The 23,145-nt window shown below is 44.9% G+C and overlaps 1 protein-coding gene across 10 annotated transcripts in view; it reads left to right on the top strand.

Annotated features, from left to right (window-relative positions):
- Positions 1 to 23,145, top strand: part of BCOR (BCL6 corepressor) — a 158,940-nt gene that overhangs the window by 88,640 nt on the left and 47,155 nt on the right. For 5 of the 10 annotated variants that reach the window (XM_074300824.1, XM_074300829.1, XM_074300833.1 and 2 more), the window contains exon 1: positions 7,339 to 8,239. The exons of 4 other annotated variants lie outside the window; for them this stretch is intronic. The gene's annotated coding sequence lies outside the window, so the exon portion shown is untranslated. Of the gene's footprint in view, positions 1 to 7,338; positions 8,240 to 8,734; positions 8,791 to 23,145 lie in introns of those variants that run through there. One more of the 10 variants, XM_074300831.1, reaches the window with a different exon arrangement.

Raw genomic sequence — 23,145 nt, forward strand, 5'->3', positions numbered from 1 at the left:
GCAGCTTTCGAAAAGAGCATTTTTGCCAGATAAGAAGTGACCGATCAAAATCGCTGGGGGGAGGTTGTAAGCAGCCGCTTTGCCCCAGCTTAGTGTTATCTTATCTTTCACACTTGCATGGGGGAAAAAAAAGTGGCTTATCTTTATACCCACCCCCATCTCGCCTTAATTGCTAAAAAACATCGTGTTGCCTTAAGCTGCTGGGGGCAGGGAGGGGGGTCCTTTCGAGTGTCCTAGAAAAGGGCAGATTCAACAGTTTAAATTGTGGGCCTTTCGGGGTGTGAGTAGGAATATATGTATTCTCTTCTACTAGCCATTTCTTGCTTAAGTATTGCCTATAGGGAAAATACCCAATTGCGCTTCCTTCTCACTCCTTCTAACCCTCCCCCCCCCCCGGAAAAAGCCTGAATGTTTTACTTCCTGGAGACCACAGATTTACTTAGGCACACCCCCTCATCCCACAGTCCCCTCCCCCACTGGATTTATTCCGGACTCAAATTTACCAAAAAAGCAGATTGCCTGGGGCAGGCTCGGAGCAAACCCCGTCTTTGCTCTACACTTCCTCCCATTATTAGTGGCTTCAACTCCCCCCCCCATCTCCGCGGCACCCAGCCCTCTTCTCAAGCCCTGTGACCGTCGACTCCCACTTTGCCTTTGATTCAACAGTCCTTCCCTTACGCACACACTTCTTTTAGAAAAGGGGCTAGTGAGTCAGTGATTCATCGCCTATTTCAAATCATTAAAATGTATGCTAGTGTCTACAAAAACACACTTCTAAATAATGCCGTTCTTTCCTTCCATGCTGTTATATTTAAACTCTAGATCTAGCTGGATTTTTCTTCTCCTGGCGGTCATTTGTCTGTGTCATGGGCAGGCCACTAATGGCCGGGATTCCAGGCGGTGTGCATTATGCATTACGCCTCCATACCATAGAAACACTGAAGGTTCTCTCCGACTTTCCCGCACAAACTACGGGCCATCTCAAGCCCTATTAAAAACAAAATAACAAAAAGATTTAAGAGTATCTTTGCAGTTAATACTTGGGGGTGGGGAAGTGTTAGATTGAATGGAGATGTAAAGCGTCTGGAAATCATGAAAATTTGACTCCGTGCTTGCTTAGACTATGTGGAATCTCCCTTACTTAATCGCTTAGGTACCATTTTTTTCCCGTCTTGGTTTAAGCTTCTGCATTGAGAAATAATCCTGCCAGTTCTGTTCCCTTTGCTGACTTAATCGATGTCAGCGAGGCTCTTGAAGGTTCAAAATCCTACCAATCATCAGGACTTGCATTCTTGTTATTTGAATTCTTAACTCCTCTTTGTGCCCCCTTGCCTTTCTTTACCTTTTCTGATGCCTCTTCCTTTCCCCTGAATTCTTGCTCACCCCACCTGTCAACTTCTCCTTATTTAGCCCCCTTCTTTTCCCTTCCTTGGCCCCCATTATTATCCGCTCTCCTTTGCCTTGCCCTGGCCTGCCCAACCATGCTTGCATCTTTGTAAATCTAACCAAGGGAAAGAACAGAATTCCAGATAGTCTTTTAAACTTCTGTCTTGTTTCTCTTGAGTGTTCCCCTTCGGCTGGCTACTATCTTTCCATCATCTCTTATCCTGGCAACTGAGTTTCCCTACCTACCAGTGCTTTGAGTGGAAAGAGAATAGAGGATGGGGGTTGGGAGAAGAAAGATGTTCACCTCCCAGCATATTCAGCTCCTTTCTAAACTATTGGTCCTTTAGTGAAGAGTCAGCAAATAGGGAAATTAAGAAACAAAATGGCTAGGATCATACTACTGGGACTATCCTGGCATTAGCTTTCATGCTTTGTGAGTATCCAGGCATTTGAATTGGTCTCTACCCCATTTCCAGCTTCCCACTTAACCACCTCCTGCTGCCTGGGTTTAAAATATGTACAAGGGGAGTCTTCCTATATAAGCTTCAGAAGTGGGATGTGGTGTTCAGGTTTATCTAGGAAAAGCATCTGGCCAACCATATTTGGATTGAGCTATTATGCAGCTCTGTGACTCTCTATGACTTGTTCTCCCCCCCCCCCCCCAAACTAGAGTGCAGAATTCTACCCTGCCAGGATCTGCTGTGCTAATCAAGACCCTGATACACTTATTTTCCTTTGAACTGCCTGAATACATATTAACTGAGAAAAGTAAACAGTGGTCATCTGCCATGCAGCTGGTATTTCACAAACCTGAAACTTGTTTTGTGTCAGGGTTCTACAGACCTGTGAAACACAAACTAGCAGCCTGGATATGTTGAGATACAACTCAGCCTTTCATCTATTTTTTATCCCATTTTAATTTCCATTCCTTTACCATCACTCCCACAATCTTAGAATTCTGTCTTGAGGATTTGTGTTCCTGATCACGTTGTTATTTTAAAAAACCAAAATAACTAACTTAATCAATCCATAATCAAAGTATACTGCTATTGTTTGGGGAAAGATATCACATCTTTTAACAAAATTTATATTAGTTTTGTCTCAGAATATGTTTAGACTTAGAATGTCTTCAGGCATACTCAGCTGTTATCATTGTGGAGTGCCTTGAAGGAAGATAGGTGATGTGATCTGTGGAAGGATGGAAGGTGGAGAGAAGGTGAAAATGGGTTGAGGATGGATTCATTTAATGGATCTTCTATCTCACTGAGTAACTGCTCAGAGTTATTTTTTTCTATGGGACATGAAGGAGGTGTTGGAGTCAGGACATAGAGTGTAAGGGAGGGGTATTAGGAGTGATGGAACTGCTTGAGTTGATTTTCATAAATGTTTAGTATTAATAGACAGCCTTATCCTTTATCAAGTAAAAGTGCAATGAATGTAATCTCCCAATCCTTTCTATTGGAGAGGCAAGAAGCTCACATTTTGTGAAAATCTCATGTTCAGTATATGAAGTATGAAAAAGCAGGCTCTATAACTGACAGTGGAAGATTGTCTTGGTTTTTTATTTTGCTTCCTACACAACCAGTAAAACCAAGTACCACAATAAACAATGTTAGGGACACATGAACAAATTGCATAGAGCTGACAGCCACTAAACGTTTACACACAGGGCAAGGAGATTCAGAATCGCTGCCAGACTATGGAACTAGACTAGAATTGGGTAGTGCTGATTTTTGCCTGTGGTCTTTGGGTCACCTTGGTGGTAGACTTCATTGTAAAGAGGAAGCTTTGTCCTGGGGACTGCTCCCTGGAGCCTACCCCATATGTCAACACCTGGCCCATTTTCTGAAAGTGTGAGATCCTGGATCGAATTTTAAGCAGTTGTTGCTGCCAGCATGAAGCTTAGTCATATTTTATAAATGCTGTATACTTACAGAGAGACTAGGGAGATGGGGGGGGCCATTAATTGTATATCCCCCAAAAGCTAGTCTCCATCCCTCAATATTTCTTTATATCTTGTGTCAATTTCTCTCCCTCCCAGGCTTTTTTGCTTCATTCGTCTCCTTATTCCCTCTCTTGCTCACTGGCTAGCTCTCAAGCCTTTTGCTGGCTGGCTTTCATTGAAATCCTCCCTTCACTGAGTGCTGTGTACTGCGGACTGACCCCCGGGCCAGCTCCCTGAGGGGCTAGTGGGAGGGGAGGAGAAGGAAGAGAAGGGGGGGGGGGAGATGGGAGTGGGAAGGAGATCTGGACGGCCATGGAACAGACCGCGGGCTCCTATGTGTTACTAGACTAACAAGCCTATTCAGCCCTCTCGGCTAGAAGTCAGGTAGTGCACGGAGCTGCAGATACAGTTTAAGGCTATTAGTTTCTAATGTGACAGGCCGTGGTGGTGGTTGTGGTTGTTTTTACGTTTTGGTGTGTGTGTGTGTGTGTGTGTGTTTGCGTGGGGCTGAAGCTAGATATTTACCCACCCTCCGGTCTTCACTCATAGTCACCCTAATCCGGAGTTCTCGCTTAAGCAAGGTGGAAACAGGGCCTCAGGGCAATGCGGAGGAGTACCTCAGAACAGAAAGCGAGACCAGGAATTTTTATTCTTAATTCTGCACGGAAGTGACCCCTCCTCCCCTTAGAGTTATGTTAAATTGTGGAAAGTATTCAACAAAAATTAGTGGGCTTATTGGGAGTTTCTTCATTCGATTGCAGGGAAAACTTTCAAGTATGAGACTCATTGTAGTGACATAGAGCTTAATATGGGCAAGACCTCATTTTCAAAAAGATGAACACAACAAATTTTATCAAGGGTAAATTCACTGACTTATTTTCTCCAAGTATCAGATTTCCACCAAGTGCCAAGCCACTTCATTTTACAGCTTTTTGTTCTATTTATTTTAACTAGCAGACTTTTCAAGTAAGACAAACATGCCCCCAGGAACTCGAGGGAACTGAACGCTATCAGTTCAGCCACCTAGTCCTCTCTGGTCCCCTAGGTTTTCCAGAAGTTCTGGATTATACATTTGATACTGATATCCGTGAAAAGCTTTGTGTGGGGGTTGGGGAAGAGAGGAAGGAGAGGCCGACTGGGTTCTTGATTTAGAGACTTTTCCCTGAGGGTGGAGCAGATCAGAAATAAACTGGCTATGCTATTGGTTTTCCCAACCCAATTCTACTATCTCAAAACTCTTTGACCTTTTAACCCAGTAAAGCCAAAAAAAAAAAAAAAAAAAATCAAAAACTTAATCTCACTCTCTCATTAACAAATATTTTCTTCTTTTCCCTTTTCCTAGGAACACCCCAATTTTTATCCTTGAATAAAAGAGCCATAACATGTCACTGAGGATTTTTTTTTTTAAACTATAGTGAGACTGGAGAAAATAAAGTACAGAAAACCAGAGGCCTTTTCTCCAGCTGTGCATCTGTAACTCACGTGTGTTCACTCTAATAACTTTTAATGTCTGGACCTAAAATGTCTTCATAAAAAATAGCTTTACAACGTAATAGTCCAGGTGTCTTTCTGCTTGTTACCGGAGATTAAAAAAATGTGTGGGATAGTTTTCAGATACACATACCCCAGAAACCCAGTAAGAAAAAAGCCTGCATTCCATTCTCAAACATCGCATTCTGGAACTGTTCTTTATCGACCTATCCAGGAAGCAAACATCTCCAAAGCTCAACTTCGGACAGTCTCACTATAGAAGCTAGCTAGGTAGACTCCCAGATTAAGGCACATAAGTGAAAGGCGCTTGTCTCTGGCATTTTGCATCAGTTGCTCCAGCAGTTATAGTGCTTAGAGATTGAATTTTGACTAGAGTTGTCGATATAGTTCTGCCTTGAGTTTCGGGTTTCAAACGGTAGATATGTTTCACTTCTGCTTTGAGAGGGCCAACATTTAATAGACAGAAAGACTGGGGACTTAAATAGAATGATGCCAGAGGCCTGTTGTCAGAAATGAAGTAAAAGAAGAAAGAAAACATCTGGTAGATAGAATATTTTTCCCTTCCACTTTGGCCATAGAGATCACTTTGGGTTTTCCTTTTTTATTCATTTTAAAGGCTCTCAAAACTTCACATTTGTGTACCAATGTGTTAAAAAGAATTAGGAGAAAAATTTTGCAAGTTTTCTTCCTATACGTTTGCAATGCCTCGTCCATTTCACACTGATTTCTAGAAGGTTTTCTAAGTCTAAAGCACGATCTTTTACTTGGACTTTTCTACAGCTCTCTTCCTCCCCCCTCCCATTTTCCTCTCGTCCCCCTTCCCCCTCCATAGTACATTTATACTGCGGATCCCAGAGGCTTTGAGCACCTAGTAAGGGAGATCGTTGAGTCAGGTGCCAGGCTTTCCCGGATTAGTCAGGCCCCTCTAGGACTTGGCTCTCCGATCCCGCAATGGTCAGGTCTGGCTCCAGCACAAGGAACACCTCAGTCACAGGGCTTTGCGATCTGGATGCGGCGGCAGCTTGGCGCACTGGGGCATTATTCAAGACGGGCGTGATGGACTGGAAATTTATGTGAAGAGCCTGAGCCAAAAGTTGCTCATTGCCAAGAAAAATTAAAAGCTATAGATAATTCAGTAACTAAGGGTTAAAGGTCCTGCTGGCCCCTACGAGCGTTCTGAGGAAGAAATTGCCTTGGAGGAGTCGGGGAGGGAATATTTCAACCCCCTTATAGCCTCGTAACTCCGGGGCTGTTCATTCCCCTCCCCCAATCAATTCCCCCTACTCCGGGACCTGCCATTTCCAAACAATTCCCACACTATTAAAATGTGTAAGGAAACTTGGGCCAGGAGATTGGGCGGAGGAGCCTGCTAACAAGGGTGGCATTTTTATGTAGCCCCTTGACACATAAATGTGAAAGAGCCCAGAAGAAAGGGGACTGGGGGGAGGGTAGGGGTGGGATAGGTTGGAGGTGGGGGAGTGGGGTGGGTAGGTTGGAGAAAAGGGGAAGGGCGAAGCTTGAACCCTCTCTCTCTCTTCCTTTGGTTGAGAAGCTGGCGACGGAGCCGGGAGGTGGGAACGACACCGGTTGGGGGTGGGGGGAGAGGGGGTTGGTGGCGAAAGGCGGCGGCTGCGGTGGCAGCAGCAGCCTCGGAGCGGAGTCTGGCGGCTGCTGCTGGGGTTTTGACAGCTTTGGCAGAGCGAAGTGAGAGGAGCTTTATGGTAATTGCGGTTCTCCACTGGCCTTCTGGGTAGCGAGGGGAGTCTCGGCAAACGGCTGGGAGAGACCCCATTCTCCCTCCTCCCCCTAACTCCCGCGCCCCCTCCCTCCCTTCCCTTCCTCTCTCCCTCCGCCTCTCTCCACTCAGTCTCTGCGGGCCGCCGCCGCCGGAGTCTCCCCAGCTTAGATCAGGCGCAGTGCCCCGGCCCGGCGTGCGCAGCAAACTCAAGCTAGCCAGAGTCAGGAAGGGAGGAAGCCGAAGGGAACCGAAAGCGACTACTAACGCTTGAAGAGCGAGAGGGAAAGATTGGCGGTGGTAGTGGTTGTGGCGACGGTGGTGATATTGGAAGGGGAAAAGAGAGCGAGGGAGGAAGAGAGAGAGAGAGAGAGAGAGAGACAGAGAGAGAGAGAGAGAGAGACAGAGACAGAGACAGAGACAGAAAGAGAGAGAGAGAGAGAGAGAGAGAGAGAGAGAGAGAGAGAGAGAGAGAGAGAGAGAGACCGAGAGAGAATCCATTAAAAGAGAAAATAGAGGGGAAAACCTTTAAAGGTGGATACCTGTCAACTTCTCCCCAGACCCTAATCCCAAATCCCGATTAGTGAAAGGGTCACGAGTTTAGGGGAGGGGGAAATCCCAAACTTGGGAGAGAGAAACGAGACGGCGGTGGCCCGAGCGCTGCGCCGGCGGGGGGGAGGGGAGGCCGCGGCTCAGAGGAGGAGGAGGAGAGAGGAGGAGGAGGAGGTGGAGGGAGGGAGGGAACGAGGGCGGGGGGGGAACTGTGTTGGGAGCGCAGCGTGCAGCAGACGGAGCCCGGGCTCCCAGCGGCAAGGTGAGGAAGAGCCGCTTTCCTCGCGGAACAACGGAGGCAGCCTGAACAACAGCAGAAGCAGGCGCCGCAGCGCACGAAGGAGAGGAGCAGACTGAAGAGCGGGCGGTGGGGCGGGGGCGGGGGCGACCCCGCCGAGGGCGGAGGGGGAGCTAGAGAGCCCGAGAGGGATTCGGAGCCGCGGCGTCTCCGCGTAGGGGACGAGTTCGGCAACACACCCAGCCAGAGCCAGAGCTAGGGACAACATGGCGCTGTGGATCCGGCCCGAGCCCGAGCGGCCGCGGCGCCGGCGCTCCTACTAGCAGCCCCCGGGAGTCATCCGTTCAGCGCTCACCCAGCGTCGCGGCGTGGGGCGCTCGGCCGAGCTCGGTCGTGTGCGAGCAGCCGGGGAAGGGGAAACGAAGCAGCCAGAAGAGGAGCCGGGGCCACCCCCGTAGCCACCTGCCTAAAGGATCCAACCCTCCCCGTCCCGTCGCCCCCCCTCCCCCCTTCCTCCTCGCCCTATCCCCTCCCCCCTCGGAGCCGAGAGCCCACCCCCGCGGCCGGCCCGACCCCGAGGGCAGCCGGCTGGCTGGCTGGCAGACACCGGGAGGAGAGCGCGCGGCAGAGCGAGCGGGCGACCAAGAGAGAGACGGCAAACTTTGATTCTCGCCCCGCTTTCCCGGACTGGTTTTTTCTCAGTTCATTAACACCCTCCCTCCTTTTTCCCTAACCTTCCCCCCTCTACCCCACCCCACATCCTCGCCTCCTGAAGACTTGGTGGTGGGGGGGGGAAGGAAAAAAAAAGCCCCAACAACAACTTCAAAGCGCCGGAGCGGAGACTCTCCCTCGCCAGCCACTCGACGCAGCTCTTCCCAGCTGGAGATTTAAGGTCAGTGCCCGGAACACCTTTCCCCGGGGAGACTGGGGGGAAGGACGGGCGGGCCGGAGGAGAGAAGGCGCACCATCTGGAGCTGTCCCCCGCCCTCTGGCTCCCCGGCTGGGACTCGAGGGTTTCCCCCTGTCTCTCTTCTAGCGATTTTCTCAGGACCCCTCCCGCGTGCCCCCGGGCAGCTTTCTCGGATCTGGTGGTGCCCCCTCCCCTTTTATATTTGTCTTCTCCCTCGTTCGTTCTTTTTTATTCAGTTGCTATAAGTTATAAAATATGCAACAAACCTAAAGCAGCCCGGCGTGGGCTGCGGGGAGGGAGGGAAGGGGGGGAGGGGGAGAGGATAGGTTGGGGGGAGGCGCTCCAGCCCCCGCAGCCGCCGCCGCCGCTGCCGCCGCCTGGGGGGTTTGCTGCCTCCTGGTGTGCCGGGGGTGGAGGGAGGAGGGGGGCGGCGGCGGCGGCGGCGGGGGGGGGGGAGGGAGGGAGGAGACGGCCGAGGATCGGAATGGAAGTTTGGAGGCAGTTCGTGTATGTGCGAGCTAGCAGCAGCGACTGTGAGTTTGGGGGAAGGTTGAGGGGGGAAGCGGCCGCGGTAAAATGGGAAACTGCCGATCGCTCCAGGTTAGCCCGGAGCAGGAAGAGAAGGAGGTGGCGGCGGCGGCCGTAAAGGAGGGAGGATTGCCGTCGGCTTTTCTTTTTCGGATCTAGAAAGAACTGTTTTAAAAACAACAACAAAAAAGCCCACGCCGCTAGGTTCTCGGATGACGATCGTTCTTTTCCGTAGAAAGACTGGGCGTGTGGGGTTGGGGGGCCCCGAGAGCTGGGAGCACTGCTGCGGAGGGCAGCCCTCCGCCCTTCCTTCCCAAGGCCAAGAGGGCGAATCATACGGATTAAAAGGTGGGGGGCCCAGAGCCGAGTGGGGGAAGAACCGGAGGGCAGAGGTGGGGGCAGTCTCCGCTTCTCCCCTCCTGGCCAGGCGCTTTTTTTTTAAACGTTATTTTATGGTTGGGTTTTTTTTTCTTACCACCAGCACCCCCACCCCCCACGGGGGCGTTGCGGACTGCGTTGAAAGTTCTGGCCTCTGAGGGGTGTGGGGGAGTGGAGTTTAGCCTTTTTGGGGGGAGGAGGCGTTAGATGGTGCGGACTCTAGGAGGGAGACCTTGGTTGTGTGGAAACCGATTCGTGTTCGGATTCTTATCCTTGTGTGCGGTTGTTTTTTTAGTGTGGGTCCTTGTCCAGTGCCAGCGAAAAGTTTATTCCGCCTGAGGAAGCTCTGGTCCGGCATGTGGGAGGGTGGTGGGGACGGTGAGGGGCGGCTGGAACTTGCGAACGGGGCGGCGATGGACGAGATGGGGATCTGGAGAGTGCGGTGGGGGGCGGGGTTCGAGCCGCGGTGGACGCCAGGCCCGGCGGAGGGACCGCTCCTCCCCTGGAAGGCTGGCTGAATTCCTTGCCAACCGTGGTGGCTTATGTGCTGCAGAAGAAATGTATTTGCTGTTGATATAGCGAGTCCGGAGCGACATTTTCTGGGCGTTCATGGTTTAAAAAAAAAAAAATAGTCCCTTCTCCGCTCCCGCGTTCCTCCCTCCCCCTGCAATTTCCTTCGTCTAGTCTTCGGCTGCTCCGAGAGGTCTAGGAAACTGCTGCTACTTGTGTGTGTACCTGACCAATGGCAGATCGAGATGGATGGAGCTTTAATTTTTTACTAATGAGTTTTTTCCAGAAAGTAAGCTTGACTTGCCACTTTGAGTGTGTACGTATGGAGGAAGAGAAGGAGGAAGAAGGCTATGTGTATTTAAAAATAAACAACAGCAACAACAACAACAACCAAAAACCCCCAAAACGTCATACCTCCAAATTGGTATGCACACAGACTAGTGGGAAAGGGTTAGAGAGTCCAGACAGCTGTAGTTTTAACCTTATCTTTGTGAGAGTTTTGTTAGGTATGGAGAGAGGTCTTTGGTCTCAAAGCTAGGCCTTAGTTAGATTCTATTCGGAGAATACCTAAAATTGGTCGGTTAGCAAAGATAAGAAGGAAGTCTCCCACCCCAGAAGGTGGTGGGTGGTAGGCACAGACAGCAACTTGGATATTTCTGGCCATCTAACACTTCCTGTGGCATTGGAAACAGGCACTAGCAGCTAAAATCAATGGTTACTTGGTGTTGAATTCGACTTTGCTAATAAGATGGCGAGTGCGCGAGGTATTTTAATTGTTGGCCTTGTGTGGGCAGTTCTGTGATATTCTTCTGCTACCCTCACTACTCCCCCCCCACCCTCAAGCCATTATTCAGTCCGCACTTTGAAATCGCCGTTCTTCTGGGAGCATGGTGGGGAAATAGGGATTGTTACATCTCGCCTGGTTTTTAATTCGAAGGTGGCCCGCAGTGTGCGGAGCACCCTGATTGCTGTGGGGGTGGGGTGGGGGGTGGATTATTAGGTTTCTTCTTTTGAAGGTCCAGGGTTTTGGTTTATCCCCAGTGCAGTACTTTGAGACGCCTTCACCAATAGGTGACTGAGAGTTAATTAGGAAGTATTCTCTGGATCAATGAGTTGCACAACTCATTAACTATTCTTCAGCCTTTTGCAGGATTGGGCCTCTGCCTCCCACGCTGCTTCCACCTTTGAGAAGTGGGGGATGTTTTGAAGGTAGACGTGGGAACTGAGTGAGGGGGAGGGGGGAGGGAAGGAGGGGCAGGAAGGAGGTGTGATTAAGAGCCATTTAACTTTGCTGGGTATTGCCTTCCGTGTGAGAAGCAGAGCCAGCCTAGACATCCATTTTTCTTCCTGCCTTCTCTGTCGCTGTCTGTCCTCTGGCTCTGGCTCTTTAACACACTCTTCCTCGCTAGCTCTGTCTCTGCCTGTCTCTGCCTCGCAGTTCTCCCCCCTCCCCCAGTCTCTTTTCTCGGAGAGCCGGTCGCGGTTTGCTCCCCGCCCAGTTCGGGATTAAACAGATATAAATAGGACTGCCCAGAGTTAGAGCTCCGGGGAAAAGCCCAAGCTGACCAGAACACTGGAGGAAGAGGGCGGCAGTTCCATTGGAATATTCTTCCCTGGGATTGCTAAAGCTCATTAATGGGGTATTGGCCAGCCTTACTCCCCTTTTCATCCCCAGGCCTCTCTAAGGTGAATTGAGCAAGCAGAGCTAAAGATTCCTGGCTTCTCAGGTGTTCTGGCTGGGCAATGTCAGTTTATACTAAGAGTCTTAGTCTTAGAGCTGATAAATTGGAGCACAAAAAGGCAAAGTGGGGGGTAATGAGGGAGGAGAAAAGGAGTCAGGAGGATTTTCTTTTAACCCTTTCATGATGTGAAAGGTTAACTTGAAAAATTAGTTTGATTAAATATGAGAGAAAGGAAGGTATGACTCTCCCTAGGATTCCTTTTCTATTGTAAGTATCAGTGTTCCTGCGTACTCTATTGTGTCAGGTATGGGATTGGTTTTTATTTGAGGTTTTTTGAAGAAGGCAACCCAAAGAGTCTGAGAAGTTCTTTATCAGAAACTCCAGCTAACAAGCATATTTTTGTACTACTAAGTGAGGCTCTCTACCTCACTTATTACCTGTATTACAGACACGCAAACAAAACTCGAACTCATTTGAAGACTAGGGACCATTGACCTTCACATATGCAGAAAGAAAAGTTAACTAAGGCCCAGGATGACATACAGAATATAATTGTGCGGTCACAGAATCAGACATCTGTAGGTCAGATTCAGAGATAGATAGAAGGAAACTGAATGGAAAGGCATTTTTAAGATTTATTAAGTTCTTACAATGTGCCAAACACTGTGCTGGGGACTACAGAAAGCCAGACAGTCCTTGTTCTCAAAGAGCTCATACAGTAATTGAGGGAGACAACACATGTAGCTGTAGGGCGGTTGAAAGGCCAGCTGGTCTTAAGATTCAATGGCATGATTCTGTAGCAGGAGGAGTGTGCCTTTTGGAGTCCTACAAGACAGGAAATAAAGATTTTAGTAGAGTATGTAACGTTAGGAATCCATGGGGAAAGTGCAGACCCACCATTATATAGAGCTGGCTATGTGTATGCAGAGATAATCAAGACAAGTTCAAAGAAATGTGTAGTATGATGTGTGTAGGACCAATGGGAAATTGGTTCAGAAAGTGAAGAATCATTTGCTAATGAGTTCCTTTTGTTAGAATGGGATAGATGAGGGGATAATAAAGAATTCCTTCATTCTTTTGGTGTCTATAAAGATTCTGTCTTCAAGGAGAAAGCTCTTCACTATATTACTACCAAGTTTTCCCATTATTTTGGTCATGGACTAGACTGCTCAGACACAGGCTTATAAAATCAGATGACAGGGTAGAGAAGTGTATTTAGACACAGGAGGAAGAATTCAAGGCCATATAGACAAACACACCTTAAGATATAGATGTGTCTAAGTGTGTATGTGAAAAGACAGGCTACAGAAGGAACACCAAGAGAGACATACAAAGTCAGAGACACATATGCATGTTCAGACAAACTCTGTTACAGATTCGTAGGGGAAGAGACCAGTAGAAACAAAGACCCATTAAAAGTGTATAAAAGGAATCACTCAGAAACAGAAAATGCTTGCATACTTGTATAGGTAATTCCTGAGCACACAGCACACACACTTAGATACATAGTACAAAGTCACTACTGCAAAGTGAGACATAGGAGAAATAAGACTGTACTCTTTCTGCAGAGATTCTTAATTATCCAGGCCACATGTACATGTGTGGGAATACATTCATTGGATAAAAGGCAAGTAAGTGCAAAGTGGGATTTGGAGTTGGGAAGATTGAAGTTCGAATTCCGTCTCACACTTAGTAGCTGTGTAACTCTGGGAAAGTCATTTAACCTCATTAAAAGCCACAATTTCTTGAGGTTCAAAAGAGTACATATAAAGTATTTTGCAAACTACAAAGCTCTAATTGCTACCTGTTATTAATGTTAATAATAAAAGCAAGAAATGTCTAAATAGACATCACAACCACACTTAAAAAGAAGGGAGAGGTTGAAATGGCCTAGCCAAAGAGTGAGGTAGCAAACTCGGAGTTCAGTACTTGATATACCTCTTGTCTTCTGGCACCCTTAAAGTATCAAAAGTTATGAAAAGAAAATTTATTTAGAGGTTTTCAGTAGAATCAACTTCTTCACATCTCAGAGCCTCTGTTAAAAGATTTGAAGAGAAGACTAGCTCTTAGTGTTAATCATAATTTGTTTTGTGGGATTAGGAGGAGAGATACACTTTTTGGATCACATTTGTTGTTTTATTTACTGGGAATACAAGGTCAGAAACTAACACAATGAGAGGGCAACTGGTACAGCAGATTGATAGATTATGGTTGAAGGGACAGTATTTGAGGGAGGAAAGAAAAAGAAGAGTGGAGATCCTGAGGGTGAGAAACTTCATAGAGAGGAGGCCCACACAAAAATCTGGCTTTTGTTGAATATGACTGGAGCATGCAACATTTATGTTCCTTTTTGAGCCCGAGCTTGGGATAACCTAACCTTTATTGTATTGGGAATATAGTCTTCTTGAGGAAGTTGAAGGAGCCAGAAATAGTAGGACAACAAAGGCAAGGCAATGATGTCCTTTACAGCTAAATACATTTCCATAGTCAATAAACATTTATTAAGAACTTTCTGAGTGATAGGCACTATGATAAGTATTAGGATTTTTTTTTTTTTATTTTTTTTTAAAGATACAGGATAACCCCTGCCCCCAAGGAACTTATAATTTAGTAAGGGAGTCCACATTTAAAGAGAACTGGAAAGTTGGACGGTTAGAAATCATATTGGTGGGAAGTGATAAGGAGGACTTCTCTAGGTATTCTCCTTAATGTGGTGGTAAATGAGAGAGGATCTTGTTATTAGAGGTAGTCATACTAGAAACACATCGGTTGCATATTTGTTAACTAATAATTTGTTTAGTGATGCCATTTGGAGTTGTCTTGGCAAAGATACTGGAGTGGTTTGCCATTTCCTTTTCAAGTTCATTTGACAGATGAGGAAAATGAGGCAAACAGGGTTGTCCAGAGCTACATAGTTAATAAGTAACTGATAACAACAGATTTGTACTCAAGACGATGAGATTTCCTAACTATCCACTCAGCCACTTAGTTAGCTGCCCTAATAACAAGAATAGCTAGTATTTATGTAGCCCCTAGTATATATTAGGGTACAGTATTGAGAACATTTATGAGCTGAATGCAGTTATCCCCTGTTTTAGTATTGATGAAACTGAAGCAGATAGATTAAGCAATTGCTCCAAGGTTACACAGTAATATCACAGTAATTCCAACTATTACTGTGAAATACCTCTAATGATCAATAATCGTTTATTAAATGCCTATTGGGGACAGGGACAGGATTTGAACTTGGGAATTTTGACTCCAGATCCAGGGTTAAACCCATTCGGCTACCTAGGTGCCTTTAGTGTAGAGCACAAGGCAGCCATCTCCCTCTTTACCCATCTTTCTTGAACATTTTCTCCCTGATTGTACTGTGGAAACTTTGAGTGAAAGAAGCAGTTAGCTGACTAAAACATAGTCCTCCCTGCCTCTTGGAGGTCTCCTGGGTGTTTGCCTCAGGGTAGTTCTAAGAGTATTGCTGAGGTTTATGTTAATATTATACTCCTGTACAAACTTTGGCAATGTATGTTTAGAGAGGGCACAAGTGAGAAATTGTCTTGTTTTAATATCTTCTCTATCGACAAGCTTTTTTTTTTTTAAGCCTTCCTAACAAATACCAATTTGAACATATAGGAGTTGGCACCAGGAGGGTGAGGAAGCACCTCTTGGTGACCAAAACAAAATCCATCTTAGAACACAAAAGAAATCTTTTTGTTGGGTACCTGGGCCATAGACGTTGCCTGTGGGGGGGGGGGTAGTTGCTTTATTTTGGCGAGGCTGTAGGAGTTAAGTGATTTGCCTAGGGTCAAATAGCAAATAAAAGTATAAAGTGCCTGAGGCTAGATTCTAACTGGAGTCCTCCTGATTTCAGGGTTGGTACTCTATCCACTGAGCCAGCTAGCTGCTCCCGATTATTGGGGTTTTGTGAGAAAAAGCTAACTTTGGGAGCTGCAGTGTTGGAGGTAGGGGTAGTTTACTTGTATTTTAAGTCTTATTGAATTGAGATCTTATAGATCTTGGACTTCTGGTATTGAGACTTTTTTCCGCGTCTTACCTCTCCTTTATATACCTCATATATATCTGCCTTCAGACTTGAGCATCTCATTGGATCTAGAAAAGGGTTATAAGATCATGGATTGTAAATTTAAGGGGCCTTAGAAGTTAGGGTTAGTTCAACACTATCCCCATTTTACAGATAAGGAAATTGAAGCCCAGAGGGAAAGATAAGTTGCCTAAGGTGACACTGGTGGTAGAACTAGAATTTGAACCCAGCTTTTATGACTCCAATTATCCTTCACACTCTTACATTGAATGAATCCTAGTTGTTTACTTTTCCTCAGTGAGAAAAAAGGCATTGGAGCAATATAGCATTTTGTGGCAAATCTGAGCCCTGCATCTCAGGGTGAATTCACTCTCCTCCTTTAGCAGTTTCTTTTTGCTTACAACATATCCTCTTTAATAAAAAAGCATTTCTTCAGAAAAGCAAAGCACCACTTGTCATTTTAAGACAAGTATGAGAGACATGTAGCCTATTTTAAAAGGAAGAGGGGGGTTGATGTTCAAAGAAGGGAACAAACATCTTTTGCATCTAGAATTTAGAAGAGGACTGGGGAAACTGGGAGCTTTTCTTGCTGGGGTAAGCAATTTCAGGCCCTTGATGGGGTTGTAATAGTATTTAAACCGAGGTCCCTTTACTGAGCCTGCAGCTGATAACTAATTCCAGCCTGGCCGACCTTCTCTTAGTCCTGCCTGAAGGTCTAGGACCTGAACCTTTGGCCGGGCAGCCCTTGGCACTCTCTCCCAGGTCAGAGTTAATGAATGTTTCGCCCAGGGCTTCTCTGGCGGGCCTCAGACTCAGCCAGGGTCTAATGAATGTTCTGTCTTAGTCTCGGCACAGGAAGATCTGAGGCCACCTACTCCCCGGGAAACCTTTTGTAGTGAAACCATTCGACTCTTTTATTTTTGTGACGGCCCAGATTGGATGATTGGGGAGGGGGCGGGAAGAAGAGGAAAAAGGCAGGGGGGGGGGGGAACACCACTGAGTGAAGTAAGAGAGTAAAGCACTGAAGGAGTAAAACGGGGCATTTTTCTCAAGAAAAAAAGGAGGAAGATATGCTCTCTTCCGACTAGTTTTGTCATTTGGAACTCATAGTTTAATCATTTTTCAATAGATGCATCCTGGATGTATGGATTCAGTGGAAAGCTTACTTTTATTTTTTAAATATTTTTCTTCCCCATTCGAAATTTCCCTTGTCCCTTAATGGGTTTGGTGCCTTGTGATTAGACATGCAAGGAAGTCCGCTTGGAGAAGATCCTGACAGCATGAAATATAATTTGTGATCTGAAAGACAGTTTCCAGTATAATCTCATTATGCACCACAGACTCCCGGTGTTATTTTGTAGAAGGCGGACAATGATCAATTTACATTGACCCGGGGCTGGGCGAGCTTTTAGATGGTAATTGCCATATTGATTTGCATGCAAAAAGGAGACCTGCTAAAATTAAAGACCGGAAGCTAAATTAAACTAAATTTATTGTCTAGGTGAAAACTGGAGGATGGGGGGAGGGGAAGCATCGGGAAAGGGAATAAAGTGAGGGTGCTTTGCAATTGGTGGGGCTGATAAAGTTTCTGGAGAGTTTCTGGGAATCGATACTCTAAGCTAGTGTAGAAAAGCCTTTTTCTTGACTCCTTAAAAAGGATAATTTTCTACATTCGACAGAATACCTGAAAATAGGCTATTTCGACGAAGCAAAAGCTAACTTTTCCATTAAAAGCAAGGAGGTCTTTTAATTATACGATATCTGAGAAGTGGTTTCATTTAAGGGCTCCACTGTTTTTATCCTTCCTTTCCCCCCTCTTTTATTTTTTTAATCAAAGGAGTCACTCAGCTGACCAAAAATACTAGACTCGGAAGAGTTAAAATTTAAAATCTTTTTGCCTCTCCTTCCCTTTCCTCTACCCCCCCCCCCAGGCAACAGTCTTTATTAGTCTGATAAGACAATTAGAAGAGAATGGGGGAGTCCGCTGGAGCTGGAAACTCACTCGCTGCCAGTGCTGAGTGTATTCACTGGACCGTTAGGAAAGGGGGTGGAGGAGGTGGAGGAGTTCCGCTCTGTGGCACAATAATACTCCGGGCACAGTTGTATTGCCTCAATTCGGCGACGGCGGGGTCGTTTTATCGTTTTAAGGAAGCGTCTTTTTCGAGGCTTAACTAGTAGGAGCCAGGGATGCTGCTCGTTTTCTCACGCCTTTCAAGCCTAGCAAGCGTGGGGGAGGGGAGGCCAGGCGGAGTTCTTCGGCAAACCACGTTTGTGTGGCCCGCTAGCCCTAGCGCGGTTTCCCCAGACCTGTGGTCAGGTCCTGGTGCTGGCCAGAAACTTGGCCTGACTGAGGAGGCTGCTGAAACGTGGAAGGGGAATACACATGACTAGGCTCACCTTTCTGGGTGAAGTGGTAAGGAATCGGAGCGGTAGAAAGAGGAATTGCTTCAAATTCTCCAATCCAATAAACATATCCTTCCGCTCGCCTGCCTTTACGGCTCTCTTCCCCCCCCCTCCTCCCCCTCCCCCCCTTCTCTTAAAGAACTTAAGGAAGAACTTGAGTTCTAAACTTATTTCCTTAAAAAAGGGGGGGTGTATGTGTGGGTGAGGGGGGGTGGCCTAATTCCCGGTAGCTAGACCTAACAGACAACTGGCCATCCCTCCCAGGCCCGAGGAAAGTTGGCTTCCACTCCGTCCCTCCCTTGCCCTTCCTTCCTCTCTTAGAAGGATGCCTCAAGTCACTGTTTCCCTACTGGATGCTTCTTTAGAGAGCTTCGGAACAACTCAGCCCAGTTTTGATAGAGGGGAGAAGTGCCATTTAGATCCACCAGATCAGTTCTCATGGAAGCAGTTCCTGGGGATCTTGTTCTTGGATAAAGTCTACTTGGTGCCCAGTGGAACTGCTTTCCATTGGCAGCCAAGGCACACCAATCCGGAGGGCTTTTTTTTTCTTCTCTTCAGTCTTAGCATTATCAGTGGTCATAGTGAATTGATCACGTGTATCATCTGTTTGTGATCTTATGTATTTGATTATTAATCTTGTGTTGTAGTTTAGGATGATGTCTGAAAACCAAGAGGTAGCCTGGAAAAAGTAGTCTGAGTAAGCATAACTTCTGAATAGCTGGTCTTAGGTTTTCTTTGATAAGCAGATTGCACTACTTTTTAATGATAAATCGAGCTTAAAAGAGGAAATCTCCATGGAAAAGTTTGTGGAGAGAAGAGCTAGAATATCTTAGGTACACATATCAGAATGAACACATTTCAACTTCTGTACTCCAGTAAAAGCCTTTTACTTCGTATTTGTTGTCTTTTGTGAGAGGGGGGAGGAGAGGGGGCATTCCCTCCCCAATTTTCCTTAAATTGCAGCTCTGTTAGTTGGCAGGGCAGAATGTCCTATCCATCCATAACAAACTCTGGCAAGGCCCTTTGATCCTTCTTCTCCAGTCCTGGATATTGCATTTATTGCTTTGGTATCTTTGAAAAAGTAAAGTGACTAGAAAGAGGACGTTTTTAGTACCTCCTTGAAGTTCCATCCTACTACCCCACTCATCATACTCCTCTCTTTCCTCCGTTTTCAAGGGTTTCATTAAGGAGTGAAGAGACTTTGTGAGGAATAGAGCTTATATGAGGGAGGAGGCAGGGGAGAAGAGTTGCTTTTGGAATTCAGTCATCCTTGAAGTGTTTTCGGTTCTATAAAGTAAGGTGTGCTCCCAATAGCTTCCCCCATCCCCTTAACCTGGCAGATATTACTTGGGAGGAGTATAATGAGTCAAAAACCTTGATTTCCTGAAGGGAAGTACAAATAAAAGTTAGGTTTTCTGTTGTGAGTACAGAAATAGTGGAATGGGAAAAATTACTCTGAAGAAGTGGCTCTTCTATCAGCACACCCTCGTTCTCCAGTGTTGGGGAAAAGGAAACTATCTTAATTTATTTTTTTAATTTCTTAAAGTCTAGCATGTTTTTCCACATAGCAAGGATCCTAATACCTGTTATAAATAATATTATATTAATATTGCATATTTATTTGTAATAAATTAGCCAGGATTCTGTTTTGTCTCTGACTTGGTCCAGAAGAAACATTATGCTTATTCAGTGTGTATGTAGCTTTAACCTAGATCAGACAGGGTAACCCACAGATTTCACCTGTTAAACTTTAGCTCCAGATAAAGCTCCACTCCCAGATTCTATCAAGGGCAAGTGTCTGCCTGGATATCTTTTTGCCATTGTTATGAAATACACTTATTTTTCCTGTCACTGTTTTGTGGTTCAGAAATGACTCCAGAGAATATTGATGTCTTCTTTGGAAAGTTCTCTTCATTAATTGGGAGAGGGAACAATAAAGTAGAGAGAGATAAAATTAAAGAGATTAGAGAAAATCATCAGAAGAGGATTACAGGAAGTAGAAGTTTGAGATGATTTTTGTTTGATGGTGAATTAAGTCCTACTGTTGGGTGAGGTCTTAGATTGGGTTTCCAATAACCTGTCTAGGGAATTTTTTCTTTATATCTTGTACTTATGAAAGAAAAAATCCTATCATTAGAAGAAAGACCTGGATTGTATGTAATGAAGCTAAAGAAGTAAGTCAGTGTGATCAAATTTCCCACCTAGTTCCCCTGGGAGCAGTCAGCATTTCACTTATGCTACACTTCGGTTCTTGACTCTCAGGAGATGGCAGCTTTGAAACAAGAGACCTCTCCTCCTTTCCTCATCTTTTTCCTCTTTTCCCAAATGCCTATGGAATATTTTCCCAAATGTATGGAAGGAATTTCAATTGCTATGAATTGCTATTTTGTCTCTGGAAAGAATTTCTTTTCGGACATTGTTTTGGGAACACTAGATAGATTTGTTTGTTTGTTTACACCAGACCAGGAGTTCTTTTTTCCTCCTCTCCTTGGCTATTCTCTTTCTTAAAGGCTAAACATAGGAGTATGCCCCTATCAGTATGATTTTCACTCTGTGTGAGGCTCTGACTAACAGGTCCTGACCAGTTTGACTTTTCTGAAGAAATCTTAGCCTTTACATACCAGGTGTCCTTGGACCTGTGGGGTGACTTTGGGGAGAGCAAGGGAGAAGGGTGTAGAATCATCAGGGTCATTTTAATGTTTTTATTTGTTATTATTATTTCAGCCCTCAAGAGCAAATTGGAGTTATGAAGTCAGAATTGATGTACTTCTCTTGGTCTACTTTTAAAGCTATATTTCTTTAGATAAACGCCTGGGCATTTAACAGTTCTGTACTTGAAATAACTCTTAGACATACGTCATTTAGGAAAGAATAAATGAACTACAGAAATGTCCCAACTATGTAGATCCCATAAACACATTAAAAGAGCCAAGACACTTCCAGTCAAAACATCATTGGAACCAGCAGCCTCTGTCCTTCTTATTATTATTTTATTAACAGCATTTTACATGGTATTTAACAAGTGTGGCCTGCCTGTTTTGCATCATGACAGAATACAGGCAGAAATAAGGCAGAAATAGATGGGGGAGGGTAGGAACATTCCCTCACTTTCTAATTTTAAAATATTCCTTAGATTGGAAGATTGGAAGGACAATGACAACTTGGCACGGTGTATCATAGGAGTTGTTTCTACTACTGTAGGTAGATAGAACAAACTAATTTCTAAAATGCCCAATAAAGTGAACCATTATTTTAACAATTCTACACCCCCCCAAAAAAAAAACTATAGAAAAAATATGTAGGAAGTTGTGTGTAAACAAATTAAATTTTGCAGTCTAGTTTTTACTTTCTTAGCTATCACAGGAAGCTAGGTGAGTTCCAACATTCTCTTCTCAATAAGTTATTGGTTATTCTCTGAGAGAGGAACTATTTGCCTGATATCTTGCTGTAAGTTTATAACGAAAACTAATGCCTTTCTTAAGTCATAAAATGAGCCTTGTGTGATTATTTAATTAAAATCTATTTAAAGACCGATTAGGCATGTAATTTGCACTAATAATGACGATTATGGAAATGTTTAACCTAACAAAAAAATCATAAAGGCGACGTTTTGATCAGTGGGGCGACCAGTAAGTGTCCAGTGAGCTGAGCAATTTCTGAGAGGCAAGTCATCAGGCTTCTCTTAAAGATTTCCAAGTCCTACCTTCTTAAGTTGCTTTGTAACAAAAATAAAAAAGGAACATATTTTAACTTTAAAAAAATGTTATCTGTCCTACATTGATGTGCTCACAGGTATATGAGAATGAATAAACTTTACCTCCATGTCAAAAACCCCCTTTTCCCCTCCTCTGTCTTTAGGACAGTTTGATTGGATCCTTTCCAGGAGAGAAAAAAGTGACGTACTGCAGATAGACAGGAGGGACACGAGGATAGCTATGTTGCTTTGAATAATCAGCTGTAGTAAACATGATTGTCATCTTTATCCTTGGGTAGAGGATGGTGGGTAGATGGGGGTGTCCCTTGTCCAGAGAGACCAGCCAGCTGCAGTGATTGGTGTCTTAAGGCACTGAAGGCAGACACAATGCTGCTGTTGTTAGTTTGATCTCTAACTGTGGATTGTTAGTCTGGATTTAACTATGTGGTAAGGGGGAATGTGAAGGCTGTTTACAGCTAGTGCAAATAATGTGACAGCTGTTGGAGTTCTAGCAGCCCTTTGCCTCTTCTGCACTTACACAAAGCTCTCACTATGGGAGCAGGGAAGCAGGACTGTTGCTGCAATAGTTACAGCAACAACAAGCAGAGTCGATTCCAGTTTGTCAGAGCCCTGAACAGGGAGAGTCTGAAAATCCCATTGATATATTTACAGATTTGGGACTTGTTCTGTCTGAGATAGAGAAAGATGTTTATTGAATGAGAGTTGAGTTGAATGTCATTTTAAAAAAAATATTAAGTTTCACCCTTATATCTCTAAATTTTATTGGGAAAGGAGCTTAGGCTTAAGGTTGATCCAGGTTTCAACTGCTTCTTGATAGTCTGGAAGGAAGAGGAGACTTCTTTTCATTTCAGGATATAAAGTGAATAAAACAACTTTTGTAGGAAAGCAAGTTCATTGGAAAGAAGCTATATTTATCTGTTGGATTCTCTGGAAGTTTAAGATCGTGGCTAAGGAAGGTCCTCTCAAAGTCAAAAGTAAATTCCTAAACAAGAATGTCATGCAAGGTGTAAGTATGGATATAGTCAGGAAGCTAAGAGACTGTTTTTAAATTTCACTCCTGTAATTGTTTACTGAATTGTAAATGCAAGTATGTACATTTGCATATATTGAGGATGGTTTTAGTTTATAGCTTTTTAAAAATTTTAATATTGCCCTTTCCCTGTCTCCCCTATTTTCCTCTTGAAAGGTTCCTCCCCTCCATGACCTCCTAGCAAAAAAAAAAATACTCAAATGAAGTAAAGGTGTAATCCTGAAATCTGCACAGGATACCACCCACTCTGTGACATATTAAACTATACTGCACACTACCACGAAACCTTCCACTGAATTACTGGTACAGAGCCAAAGCACTGTTGAGTAGTCAAAATGAAAAAGCGGTTGGTTCAGATACATCATTCAAACCTGAAAGTGTTCTGTAGCCAGCGCTGCCTGTTTTGCTGCTTTTCTCATCTCTCCAAACTAAAATCTAAATATTTTGTACCAAAGAACTGAGATGTATTAGAATGTTCAACCTATATAGGTTCTAGTAGCACTAAGTCAAATCCTGTGGTCTCTAAAATCTTGATCTTTAGGCCTTCCAGATGTTTTAAAATCGGCTTCTACGGTTTTAAAATTAAGATTTCCAGAATTA

Source organism: Sminthopsis crassicaudata, chromosome 3 (genome assembly GCF_048593235.1).
Source record: "Sminthopsis crassicaudata isolate SCR6 chromosome 3, ASM4859323v1, whole genome shotgun sequence".
Taxonomy (NCBI): domain Eukaryota; kingdom Metazoa; phylum Chordata; class Mammalia; order Dasyuromorphia; family Dasyuridae; genus Sminthopsis; species Sminthopsis crassicaudata.